Consider the following 14925-nt stretch of genomic DNA (forward strand, 5'->3'; position numbering starts at 1 on the left):
CCACCTAGTGATCAATCAATTGTGACTATTTAACAATCCTGATTAAATGATTTACATGACGATTGCTCAGTATCACTGCAAGATTTCAATATTTATTGTTAGGATTGATCAAGCAAAAGGAAAGGGAAACTTGTTGAAATACTTTGTGTTGAGGATTCCATACTGCACCAAAAATATAATATTGAATAAATCGATTAATGATAATAGTAACTATGGCTTAGCCAAAAATGATAGTGGTTGATGGTTTGACTATTTTCTATTTTCAAGACTTGTAGACTTGTAGAAATTTAGTGGGGCCCTTTAATTTTGTCGTCGTTTAGATCGGACAATGGCCCGAGATCTGACTTCAAGGAGATTGTAATGATGATTGTTGTTGAAATATATATGTCGCCTATTCTCGTGTATAATCATCGACTTAAATCGCGTTAGTCAATTACGGAATTAAATAAGTCAAATAACGAGGATGGACTTTTGAATACATATATTTTGTATATGAAGCGAATGGAATAGAGAGAAAAGAAACGACGCGCAATGGAGATGGCGGGTAAGCCAACTACCCTTTTATCAAGCGTTAATCAATAGTTATAGTTACACAAAAGTAAGTTACAGACATGTGATGAGTAATGGGATAATAAATGTACACACTTACGCGCTCATATAAAAACACACAAGATTGATAAGCGAATAATTAACAAGGTCAGAATGTGACTCAAGTAGGATGAATAGAATGGGCTGTCCGAATGCTAGAATAAGGTATATGGGCTTAGTATAATGACCGACAGTACAGAAGTATAGACACTGGTTAGGATATTATCATTGATGATTATTTGTTTTATTTAAATTAATGTAATTTAACTGATATTAAGAGATAATTAATGAGAATCTTATTACATCATTGTTTTGATAAGATATACATTGATCATAAGGAAGTAACCCCACGAAAAAGTACACTAGTTAGCAATAAATACAAATATCTACATCAAAAATAATATGTAACCTGCATAAAAAAACTGTTTCGTATAAATGCAACTATACAGGGAAAAACCATTAGAATTAAAATATACCTATTTATTATTATGAACATTATTATAAACATTTAATAGTCTCAGAATAGGTTTTTGTTGATATAATAGTAATTTTAATAGTTGAGATCATGAGTCAATTAAAGTTAAGCCACCATGGAAAACCTAGAAGCATTGGATGGCCGTTTCATCCTATTATGAGACTCCTTAGAAGTGCGCATCCACGATTTCACCTCTCGAGATTCGAACCCAGGAACTGTTGGTATCGCTCATGAACGCTTCACTTGTAGATCACTGAGCTGGCTGGGATCCAACGGTGTCAATGTCTATTGAAACCGTTCAAGTTTACATTATACATTTATATTTCTTAGAAATATGTTCAATAAAGTTAATAATTTATCGGATGAGATTATTTTTTAAACGTGAACTTTCATTCATTTTTGATAGATAATTAAAAAGTTGTAAATTTTTTTTGTCTAATTAACTTTCATCTTTTTTTTGCACCAATGTATCTCATTATGTATTTCTATGTATTTGCATACTTGACTATTATGTCGTTTCCAGGTCATAAATCAAATAATTCTATTGAAAAACGTGTTCTGGTGAAATAACAACAAGAGTTTCAAATCATTTTAATTTTGAAGAAAAAATGAAGGTAAGTTTCAAGGATTGATCAGATAACTTCTAAACTATCAATCAATCAACCAATCAACCAATCTATCTATCTACCTAAATCTCCGTTTACCCATCTACCTACTCATTGATTGAACATATTATCAGGCTAATTTGAAATATCAGAGTGCTTCAAGGTCACGCTTTAGTATAGTTTCTTTGCGATGATATACATTGATTTCTCTTTGAATTATGCTAATAATGGATGAAAGAATACAGTGAATGAATAGCGTTTCTTACATTATGTATTCAAAAGTATCAAATTCTTTTTATGAACAACAAACTTTTCAGAATTAAGCTTGGAAAGTATATAAATGTTATGTTTCGTATAAAATGCATCGATGACCATCACTGTACATGTCTCTTCAGATTTACCATAGTATAGATACTTTATTATTAATATTACTTAAATCACCATTATTATTATTATTATTGTTCAATACCTAACTTTGTCTCCTCGATTGATGCTCCATATATATCTTCATTAAGTATTGAACATACGTAGAGTTTTTATACTTATCAAAAAAGTATTTGGCGTCTGAAATGAAGATGATTACTTTACATATTCAAAATGCTTCAAAGAATAAATAAATCTAGCTTAGTGCAATGTGCCTAAGTAAAAGCAAGCAGTGGTTTATTGAACAGACTCCATAATTTATGCTATTTCCACGAGGAATCTTAATAGAACCTATTAAATACTTTGACAATATCTTAGCTGCTATTATGAAAGTGCATTCCACTGCTCACTATCATTCATCGGTACCTAAAAAATGCTTGTAACTTAATAGCAATATCGAGTCAATCTGCCCAGGATTTATATATGTCGAGGATAGACTGATCAGTTGCAGACCATAATATCAACGAGAAATTTCAAATAGCCTATACAGATGTAAACGGTATATCAGTATGCTAGTGAAAGTATATAAATTGTCTTATCAAAATAATTCAAGGTTTTGTAAAGTTTAACCGAACGACATCACGATTCAAATTGGAAATCGATTATGTAACACTTAGATATACAGTTAATTAGAGAAAATCAGGAGGAAACATTGGGACTAGCCCTTATGCTCGCTGCTTAAGACTAGCGAATATAGCTTATATGATACCTCAAACCTATAACACTCTATGTCGTCATCAGATACACTACTATTATTATCTCTGATTAACCAGTGGGTTTCATTGTAGCTTAAAAATGGCCAACAAGTGGATAAGATGTGAATTATTGTTTGATCGGAAAATATAATATACGTGGATGTATGGATCATTATCAGCACTGTCATAACATTGACTTAATATGCTGACCAAACGAACAAATAGACCCCAAGGTGAACATTTAAACAATAACCTCATAGGTTTATATAGAATAGATGGATTAAGGCTCTCGGTGGAACTGAAGATGTACATTTCATCCTACTTAGGACTTGTTAAAAAAGGTAGTGAGATCCTAAATTTGATATTCCCTACGTAATTTGTGCCCATTAGCTTTCGTTCTAAGCTTCCAAATTACTATCCATTTAGCTCCTGATTTGAAATGTCCTATTGTTATAACTTTGAGAATATAGAACACAACGAAGAAAACTCATTTTCAACAAAATCATTCACCTTAGCCATAAACACTTCTCACCATTGAAGATCTATGATCTGAAATTAGAAAATTAGAGGTTCCAAGATGGGTGCAATTATATTATGTTTCCAAATCAGTCAATATTATAGTGATGACTTCTAGTGTTTAGCGCAAAATTTTACAAAAAAACACTATCTAGTATTCATTACATAATTAGAATTTTAGAGGATACCCCCTTCCTAGCTTAGGATTGAATACGAAGAAAATTATTGATCAAGTTATATTCAACCCGAAAAATGACCTCAATACGTACTAATAATCTGTTAATAAAATGAGTTTGTATTCATGAAAATTTGGTCAAAACATACGGAAACATAATTATAAACATTTGAAAAATCTATGTTAAACAAACATTCACATTTTTTGATAATGCGAATTGATTTTCAATTCTGATAAATTGCTTAATTATTTACTAAGATCCAATGATCATATTCAACATCTTTCATTTTATACAATGTCACGTAGATTTACTACAATTATGAAATGAAAGTAAATCTTTGTTCAACTTTTATCTTCATGAATTATATCAACATAAGGGAATCTAAAATATTTAATGTATTATCATCAAGAAATTCTATATTGCTTAATAATTTCCTTGATTCATGCATATTCTTTAAATCAACAAGTGATATTTCGGGTGTTAAGATATAGTTAGCAGAAAACTTTGTTTGACCTAGCCTTTGTGCTAATTGACACTTCTCGCCACGGTTCACTTGTAATCTTGAGGGAACTTATATTCCTCATAGAGGTTCTAATTCTCGAGTACGTCTTGTTGAAGAGCACAAATTAGTACACCGCTTAGGCCAAACAGGGTTTCTTTCAAACTACCCCAGGCTATTTAACATTAATTCATGATGTACATGATGACAAGTCACTTAGATTAGTGGTCATCGCATTGCTCTGGATAAAGAGGGCAGTGGTTACTATTCGGTAATCAATCAACTGGTAACCTGATGATGATTTTTATCAATATTTGACATCGGTTGGTGAAAAACCGTCTCATTATAGTTTAAAGTTCGAAATCGCCACACAATCACAAGTGTACACAGAAATGAGACAGTTTTGTTGAGGTACCGATTGAACCATGATAACTTTGAACCATATAATCAAAAAGCAGTTATACAATTTACAATTATCATCCACTGAAACATGAATATTTTATCTATAATTGACAAAAAATATTGATTGACTGAATTATGGATATTTTTCAATAAAAAATGTTCATTGTTCATTTTATTCCATTCCTTGTATATCAGCGTACGCATAGGGAAACACACATACACATTTAAATTCTTACTGAAACAGTAGAAAATTTGGATAAATTACAATTTTCTACTAAGTTAAAACAATTAAACAGACAAATTGTAATAAAATTCATCTTGATTTGGTTAAGATCATGAATCAATTGAAGCTAGAGCACCATAGAAAACCTGAAGGAACTGGACGGCCGTTTCGTCCTATTGTGGGACTCCTCAACAGTGCGCATCCACGACCTCGCCTCCTGCGAGATTCAAAATTGAAGATGGTAAATGAATGTTCATTATGCCTAAATTCATCCATACAAATATACTTACATATACACACAAATGAATGTATCTATACATATAATAGCACGAGTATTTCAACTGTGTAGTGAAAAACATTGTAACAAACGATCTAAAAGTGTACATAATTATTATACTATATAGGCAATAGGCACATTATTGCAAAGTATTAAATAGAATGTATTATGTAATAGTTTACATGTATTAATAAACCGGATAGTATCAGAGATATACTTGTCATTGTTTATAGCAGTGACCTTGTCAGATCAGATTTCTGTTTTGTAGTGCACTTAATTACACTATAGCTTATCTAATCAACTTTGATTTGTTGTTTTTAATGTCAGTTCACTGTATTTGGAAAAAAAAGAAACGTATAGTGAATAGTTTCTATCTGAGGTCGGTAATTTTGTTTTAGATATTTTATTTATTTCTAAAAGAAATACTTGATTATGAATGACTTACAAGGTCAAAGATATGCACTGTACATAAATATCAATAAAGAGGAAGAATATAGATCAGACGTAAATTTCTGTCGGTTATCTCAGATTATTTAAAGTTTTCATATAAGAATCCATGTGATGCCTAGAAAAATCAAACTTATTAGTTATCCGATAAGTTTATTCCTATTTTATACATGACGATCTGCATTAATACAAAGTCGTCATTGTTCCCATAGCATGATCATATGTTTTTATGCTTAATGTGTCAACAGACTACTTGTGAACAAGTATATTTTTCAATGTATCAACTAACGCCCTATTACTTGTTCTTAATCATGGAATAAATTGTTCAAATACTGTTTTGGAACTTTATGACATTGAATCATTCGCGAATATTGGTCGGCGGCTTATGTTCTATTGCGGGGAATAGGTGTAATTAAGTAAGAATCATTCACGATAGTTACTTCACTGTAGAATCATTTCTAGTGAAATATCTACTTAATCTGAAGATTATTTCAGTTTAAGTTCAAGAAAAACGATAAACACTAAATGAATAGTTAATTTTCATTTTCTCATACTACTTTGAAGTAGAAAGCCATGAACTTTTCAAAATTAATTTCAAATAATTGCTATATCCAATATAGAAGGATAATAATAATGTCAATCTTTGAAACTAGCAATAAAGATTTATTGAATATTTGGCATTTTGAATTAATTTAAGATTATGAGTCATTGAAGCTGAACCACTATGGAAAACCTGGAAGCACTGGACGACCGTTTCGTCCTATTGTGAGACTTCTTAGAAGTGCGCATCCACGATCCCGACGGACAGGATTCGAACCCAGTATCTATCGGTATTGCGCGCGAACGCTTAACTTCTAGACCACTGAGCCGGCATCCAACGGTGTTAATGTATTACTTCAATCAATCCACAAAATTGAGCCACACGTTCACCATTGTCTTCAGTGAGTTACTTTCTCACAACAGCCCAGTCGAACTCCACTGCTCACTGCTTCTCACTAGAACTCCAGAACATACCTCTTGAAGTCAATCACTAGTGAGCATATGCTGATAAATATTAAAAAGGGGTTTTTGTGGATATTATAGTAATTTAATAGTTAAGATCATAAGTCAATTGAAGCTAGACCACCATTTTGAATTAAATTAAATCAAGTAGTTGCCTTTCCTCCATTCAACTCTGCTCAATATAGTTATTTACATAAAAATGTACACAAATATGTAATTATAAAAGAATGAATCATCATAGTGCAATTCATATACCATAAAAAAAGTTGAATATGTAAAAAAAATTCATAGTTTTATCCATCTAAGATCACATCAAGGATAGAACTGTATGAGTCTATGATTATCATCAAACAAACACTATAACTTTATACAACTAACTTGCGATAAAACAATTTTACATTGTCAACTTCTATTCATTCATTAGATACCGTATTAATACTACCACTAATTTTCGTGGATTTTACTTCTTTTCAATAAAACGTATTCATTGACAAATATATATTATCAGAAGAGGTTTTGTGGAGATTTAAGAAATTTCACTGATTGAAATCATGAGTCAATTGAAGCTAGATCACCATGGAAAACCTGGAAGCACTAGACGACCGTTTCGTCCTAGTATGGGATTCCTCAGCAGTGCACATCCACGATCCCTCACCCCACAAGACAATGGTGTACTGTAGCGCAACTTCGTGGATTGGTTGAAGTTAGACATTAACACCTTCGGATGCCGGCTCAGTGGTCTAGTTGGTTAGGCGCCTGGCGCGATACTGATAGGTCCTGAGTTCGAATCTCGGGGGGTGTGGGATCGTGGATACGCACTGTTGAGGAGTCCCATACTAGGATGAAACGGCCGTCCAGTGCTTCCAGGTTTTCCATGGTGATCTAGCTTCAATTGACTCGTGATTTCAACCAGTGAAATAGATATTACCCTTTTTTGTTTTAACAATCCAGTCTGTATTTCCCAAATTGTAAATGTAATAATTATTTATAGAATGTAATAGAAAGTCTAAAAAAAATTAAAAGTATCTATTTTTATTTCGATTATCTTTATCATAAATTGACGAAAATTATATTATTTCAACCAATTAACAATCAATGTTTTATTAACCAATAAAAATTGTCTTTTACTTGAAGGTCATTACTATTGAAAAAGTTATATATAAAAGTTTTCAATTCAATGTATTATATAGTTGTAATCTGTTTTATTTTCTTTCAATACTTGACGGTGGTTTTGGTGAGTAATTTGATTTTTGTGAAGTTATATAATCATTTTGTTTTGTTTTACTAGATTTTATTCTATTCGTTTTACGTATTTTCTAAAATAGTCGTATATAATAAACAATGATTAATATATCACGTATACTTCCGATAGAGAAACAATTCATTTATAAATAAGAACTTTCGTCTAAATTTGATCGAATAGATTCATAGTATTTGGGTACCGAGTTAATGTGAAACATCAAAAAGGAAGAATGGATTTGTAAAATTTTATCGAATGAATTTTGAAGTAAATTCAATGTTTCACCTGGCAATCTAATCCAAACTTTTTCAAGGAAATAAATTTAAATTTAGTAATGTTTTGTTTATGAATTATTTAAGAGTATATACATATTCATTGTAGATTTTTTGATTGATTAAATATAGGATAGGGTAGTTAGTTTATGAAAGTATGATGCTTTGAATATTCATATATTTACTATATTGTTTGAATTTATTAACTAATATTCTATACGTATCTATGTTGGTATATAATTTTTTCCATGATCTATATGACTTAGAACGATAGTCTAGTGTATGATTATGTTTTACTTGATTATAAAAATTAACTAGATTTCTCTTTAGGACTGGTTTGTTGTATATATTTGTATATCAATACTGATGCTCCCATTAAGATGTAACGCTAAGATCCAGTCTTAAATAGGATGAAACTCATTCTTTTTTTTTTGGGGGGTGGAGGGTTCCATTGTTAGCCACTTGTGATAAGATATTTATAAAATAACTCTATGCACATATTTAAATTTACCTAATAATATCAACAATAGGATCATTCAAATGCTTTCTAATAATAATAATAATAATATAAATAATAGTTAACATACAAATGCCAATGAGGCAATAATTCCAAACAGCTATTACTTTGAATAAAAAGAATCCTTTTTTTTTATTTTTCAAAAAAATGTATGATTAATGTTAGATATATGAATTACTTTATCAAGTATCATTGAAATGTAAACAATATTCTCAAAATACATAATAAAAAGTACAATATCATGCACTTAATCACCTCTTAACATAGATTACTATCAGTGATTATAAATTTCAATAAAGTAAGAAGTAAAGTTAATTTATGTTAAGTAGACTAAAATGATGTTGATTTTTTTTTTACTTATTCTTTTCATTAAAAATTCATGAATACACTTTGTTGTGAAGGTAACATTTTTGTGTAAATCACATGAGTAGAATAATGAACATGAAAAATGAATCTATAATATTGTTTATTATTTCAGTATCCAATCATTTAAAATGACAATAATCACAACAAATCAATAATAAATAAATAGTTGGTTTTTATTTCTTTTCTATATGATTAATTCAATTGTCTGTAGTTAGTATAATGTTTCTATGTATTAGCTATAAATAATAACTAAGACAGTAAGTTGATTTAGAGGAAATGGTTTGAATTATTTTTTTTTCTGGTTCGTGTTTTTTTAGTGAGTTAGTTTTCTACCGGATAAGGTCACTAATCTCATGACCAACACTCTTCCTTTATCTGGGCTTGAGATTAGCGGTAGCCCTAGAGAGGCTCCAGGAGCGGTTGATTTAGAGAAAACATGAAATTATTTTAAGATTTTTTTTTTGAAATTCCAGTCAATTTAAAGCAGATATCTCATTCTAGTTTAAATTCCCCTCAGTGATTTCTCATGAAATCCATTCTGGGCTACCAATCTTTTTTTGGGGAGAGGAGGGTCAATAAAGTAAAACTTAAAAATAAACATTTTGAAGTTAATTAATTTACATTAAAATAGAAATATATAATAACCTTGTTAATTCAGAGCTAATATTCACCATGGGCTGATATTTGTTGTACACAATCATATTCTAAAAATATTGAAGCAGATATGAGACTGTTCAAATGACATACAGTACTCGAATTACTCATAAAGTACTTAGGTTGACCCTAATGGAATAATGTCTCATATATAAACTCATTTTGAAAATTATTGATCATGTCAATAAAATTGGTGCATATCTCGCTTATTAGAAATACATTATTATTATTATCATTATCTATGCTAATGCATCGGACCCTAATCGTTACGCTTGGTAGGATTATGACCAAGTGTAAGGAACAGAGAACTATGCATTCAACTTCTACCGGCTTATAAAAGCCATAAATAGAGCAAATCAATTACTTAGAATGCGAATATAGTAGAATCACTAGCATGCTACAATATTTCGCTCACCAAGATTATCATTCCAAATATGTAACTGAAGAGAAAAATCCATGGGTAATGTCAATTATAAATAATGTTCATCCGTCTTTTTGATATTCCTCCCCCAAAATCTGTACCAACCACATTATAAGTGACACTAGATGGGGTACTCGAAGCTACCGAATTCGATCAAAATAGACGTTTCTCCATGAAAGCATTGAATTCTAATGCGAACAAGCAAAAGAAATACTTCTAATACCGAGACTCCGTTGACTTTAATTTCCCACTTGCCTAAATAATAGGTGCTTCAGATTGTCCTCAACCAATTAGTCAAAAATTCACAGTAATCACCAGTGTCTTGTAAAAGCGACTATCTCTCACAGAGACTAGTTACTTCTTTTTCAAATAGAAACTTCTCACAATCTACCATGTTAATAAGCACTTCCGATACATGTTAGAAGGTATATGATTCATGATTGATAAAGATCGTAAACCGATAACGGACGTATTGAAACCTAAATCCGATAAATATTCTTCTAGAGAAATCCGGTACCCTGACCTTATATCACAATTCACCAGCAACATGAGACACGTCAAAATTAAGGAATATCGGTTGACCAAACAGGTTGTGCTTTGAGACCACATTATTATTATTTAGTCAAGAGATAAACTAACAAGTGACTTACTGCTACGCAAGTCAAGAAAATCTTTTGTTTGATGAAGCATGTGTTTATGACTTTATTAATTCCTTGAATAGGCATTACTTCAAAGATGAATTATGAACAAGTAATGCAGTCTACAAACGGGTAGTTTAATTTGACTTTATAATGATGAATAATAATTGATAATTGAAATTTACATGACACTGAACACACATATTTTTTAACAGGATTTGTTGCTTATACACTGCGTACAAACATTCAGTGTACAAATAACTGTCTTTCTCATGATATTTGTTTAACTTGAAAAATATCAAAAGTATTTTCCTAAATTAATTCTCATTATTATTAGTATTCTTACTTATTTACGTTTGGCATTGTTGAGTTCTGTAGGTTAGTTGGCTTAATTTTGCAGCATTCATTGTTATTCCGGACAATATCACCACCTCCTACTTTATGTACAATTGAGCTTTTTAATTATTCCACAACTGTTAGTTTCCTCTGCGACAAACTTACATAGCAGATGAAATGTCCAGAGACAAATGATCACAAAGTAAAGTTATCAAGACTAACTAATTTAACACTTATGAAATAACTAAAAAGCTTTTTCTAAACTACAAAATCTAAGTAATTAGACCATCTAGCTTATGAAGGATTCAACAACATTAAAAGTATCCAAATCTGAACTTTAAATTTTCTCTATCTCTATTGCTCATTTACTTTCAGGAAAATATAAAGTAAAAGATAAAATCAAATTTTATAACAAGTGGTATTTTCAATGGTTTCCTTTAATTAATGATTTGTATGATCTATTAAACTCACTGTTTATTTAATTAACTGACGGTATGTATTTTCAACATTTCAGTCTTATTTATATTACATAGAGTTGTATTTATACTGAAATTATTATTGAAAATATATAACTTTATACATTTAGAATAAAATAGAAATTGTTACTTCATAGAAATTGTGTTAAAATTACCTTATCAGTTTTTGGATAACTAATGTACATATTTGTTGATTTTTGTATTCGTTTATAGATATGTCTTTCTGTGTGTGTGCGTGTTAGGCTAGGATTTTGTATGTATATATATAGTGTTACTATTGTTATCATTAGTAGTAGATGTAGGTTCATTTTATTTGGCTAAACTATACTAAGTATTATTAGTATTTCACTGGTGTGAACAGAAATTAATCAATATTTCTGTTTCATTCATGTTACACAACTCAAAATGAAAGGTTAATCAATACGATTATGCTATACAACGATAAATTGTTTGAATTAGAGTAAAAATGATTTTTTTTTCAGAACACATGTAATACAAAGGTAATGAAGTAGTTGACCAGAGAAGTATTCTCCAGCGTTAATTATTTTGAACAGCTTCAATTAGCTCAATGTACTATATTGTGTGATAGATTCAGCTACCATAAAATTAATGCACCATGTGCAGTAAGATACTAGTTTACCTCAAAGCTGGTTTTCAGCTCATGGTATTAAGTTATATTTACTCATGTGTGGATTGAAAATAGCCAACCATCATTGAAATGTCATTATGTATCAATCATCAGATCTATCAAGTCACGATTAAATACACTTTCATATTAGTAGTTTTTACTCAGCCGAATTCGATCTTAAACACATCACAGGTTTAATAAAAATTCTTAACAGAGGAATTACTGAAAAGATAACATTTCAATCTATCATTCGTTGTATTCAATGGAACAGGTCAGATCTTTAAATAGTCTATGGATTTGATTATAATCTTTTGATGGAAGATATAAATAATTTCATGGGTTTGAGAATATTCTTAAAATGAGATACTAAATTTTACTTTCAAACATGACATATAGCTATTCAGAAAAGTATTGAGTTAGAAATCTAGGCAAGTGAGAAAATTTGTAACGTATCGTAACTTTTATTTAAAATCGTCTGATCATCAGACTTTCTTCCAGTCGAGGTCATTTAAACATCTCATATCGTTAGTTAAAGACATCATTAATTAAGACTATGATATTTTTGACTAAATAAAATAAACAATTAGTCTTATTATTTTAAAAAAGATTGTGTGACTTTCATATCTTATGTTTTAATGATTTAGTAAAGGTCTACATTAGTTAGTAATTACGAAAGGACTACAATTTTTTTAAATATGAGCGCTGAACAATTAGATCGACAAATCTATCACACAAAAATACTTCCACAGAACATTCAGAATAACATAATAATCCATATGGAAGTTAAAAAATCAGAATTGAAATAGTAGCATGAAGTGACTTTGGAGAAAATAACAAATTTAATGAAAAGTGATAACAACCAATGAAATAATAATAAAGGCCATAAGGAAACTGTAAATTAGAAAAATGACGAAGTTACTCTTAAAAGAAAGAGCTGACATACACCAATAAAAACTCAATAAACTGACCTCTCCTAAACGTATTTAATATGTTTATTCATTTGAACACATAAATATTGGTACAAAGAGGCACCGAGCATATATACGTCACACAACTTACTTGATTTGTGTGTGGGCTGTCATACTGCCTGGGTGCCCAAACTGAAGTAGATGGTTTTCTTAAGGGGTCACACCCAGAGCCTTCGACCTAAAGGTATGATCCATAAGGCAGTGGAGTAACGTCAGGAGATTCAGTCTTGTGGTATCAGCTGACCAACAATTGTTTCATACACCAATTATTCCTTCAGGATTCTGGAGTCCATGTGCACTATTGATTTGGAATCAGGGTTTTTCAACTCCGCTAGATGGACGCTTCGTGTTCACTAACTCAGTTAAAGCGCCCGACATTCGCTTTTCTTCCTCTCAATTTCGTAAAACAACACCCCTGCCGCGAAAAGGCAATGAGTATGACTTCCCTTGTAGTGGCTGTATACGTGTGGCCATGTGAGAGCATTTCGAGAGGGAGAGCGAACTTTCCCCATCCGCGACCGTACCAGGGCATTCGAGGGCTCTTCTTAACAATGACTATCGGTACAAAATAGTCAAGAATATGAGACGGACAAATTATATTTCATCATTTAGATTACCATAAACTGAACGGAACGATAATTGTTAATATTCAGAACTATTAACATACATGCAAAGTGGTAGATTGGAGTCTTATTATTAAACTGGTTAAACAATTCTTGAATAGATCTCAAACTATCTTGATGATAACAGTTATAGAATCGATACTTTAATAAAAATAATGATTTGAAATTTCCGTTCGTTTATATTCAGGACAGCAGTTTTTCAGTGATAAAGAATATTTGTTATTCAAGATTGTGATATTGAAGGTGTTATTTTTTTGAACTGGATGGTTTAGGCGTGAAAACTCAGAGGAAATGACATCAATAATTAATCAGTCCTTCTTGACTTATGTGTATCCTGGTACTTCCATGCCCATTGAACAACTTCATGGCTATCTGCAATCTATAGCTCAGTGGATAACACCTTGAGCACTTAAAGTGATAGGTATTGGACTGAAGTCTTAAAGTGAACATTAGCACTAGGATACATGTTCAATATAGAACGAAACGTTGATCCAGGACTCCACTGCATTCCATATACCAATCACACTATTGTAGAATTTAGCCAAACTACATAATGGACACTCGAAACCCGGTAGTTTCGATTATTTTAACAATGTGCCATTTAACTTTGCACACATTTTAAAAAAAAGACACTAGACACATTTACATTTGATAAGTATAATGTCAAGAGAACAGTAAAATAGACAGTAGGTATGGAAAAAGAATTACTTTACTTATAGAGATTATACCAAGGTGATTGTTACTCATTAGTTATTTTTTTCTTAAAACAGATTTTTTAATGTCAGCTATTTTTTATCATTTCATGTAAAAATGGTTTGTTTTTTGGAAAACAATTAATGTGAAGGAATTCAATAATAGAAATTCAAGCAAAATATTCTTTAAATTTTAACATCAGTTAAAGAATAAATATACTATTATATCTGAGATCTTAATCGATATCACTAGTTACATTCACTAATCAGAATCATTTTTTAAAATAGTTTCTTTACCCTGATATTCTGTTTATAGTCTAGTGTCTTAAGTTTTGATCAATGAAACATTCTAATCAACAGATGTAATCTTGAACTGTGACTAGTGCTTAAGTCATATGGGTTTGCTCATTTTCAACCTTGATACCAGATGACAAAAGACAGCAATCAAGCCTGTATTATTATTATTATTCAAGAAAACCTGGGTTTATATACAGAAACACATGATTCAATCACATCACAAAATAGAAAATCATAGTTTATTCATAAAGAGGACAGAAGTGGCAGTGAATCGGACAAGCGGTAAGTAACTTGATAAGGAAATATTGCTCGTATATCCTGGGACCATCGAGTAAGTAATGCAGTTGTTAGGAAACGGGTACTAGGTAAGGATGGCAAATCAATTGATGACGTAGTGAAACTTCATCAGTTGAGATGGCTGGGACATGTGTTACATATGCCCAACCACCGACTGCCTCAATGTGTGATG

The 14925-nt window shown here is 30.9% G+C and overlaps 1 protein-coding gene across 1 annotated transcript in view; it reads left to right on the forward strand.

The window, feature by feature from the left end:
- The first annotated feature begins 7524 nt into the window (after nucleotides 1–7524).
- RAB10_2 (Ras- protein Rab-10) overlaps nucleotides 7525–14925 on the forward strand; it is a 47824-nt gene continuing 40423 nt past the window's right edge. Inside the window, exon 1 of the mRNA XM_012937582.3 lies at nucleotides 7525–7562. The gene's annotated coding sequence lies outside the window, so the exon portion shown is untranslated. The remainder of the gene's footprint in view (nucleotides 7563–14925) is intronic.

This window comes from Schistosoma haematobium, chromosome 6 (assembly GCF_000699445.3).
Source record: "Schistosoma haematobium chromosome 6, whole genome shotgun sequence".
NCBI lineage: Eukaryota > Metazoa > Platyhelminthes > Trematoda > Strigeidida > Schistosomatidae > Schistosoma > Schistosoma haematobium.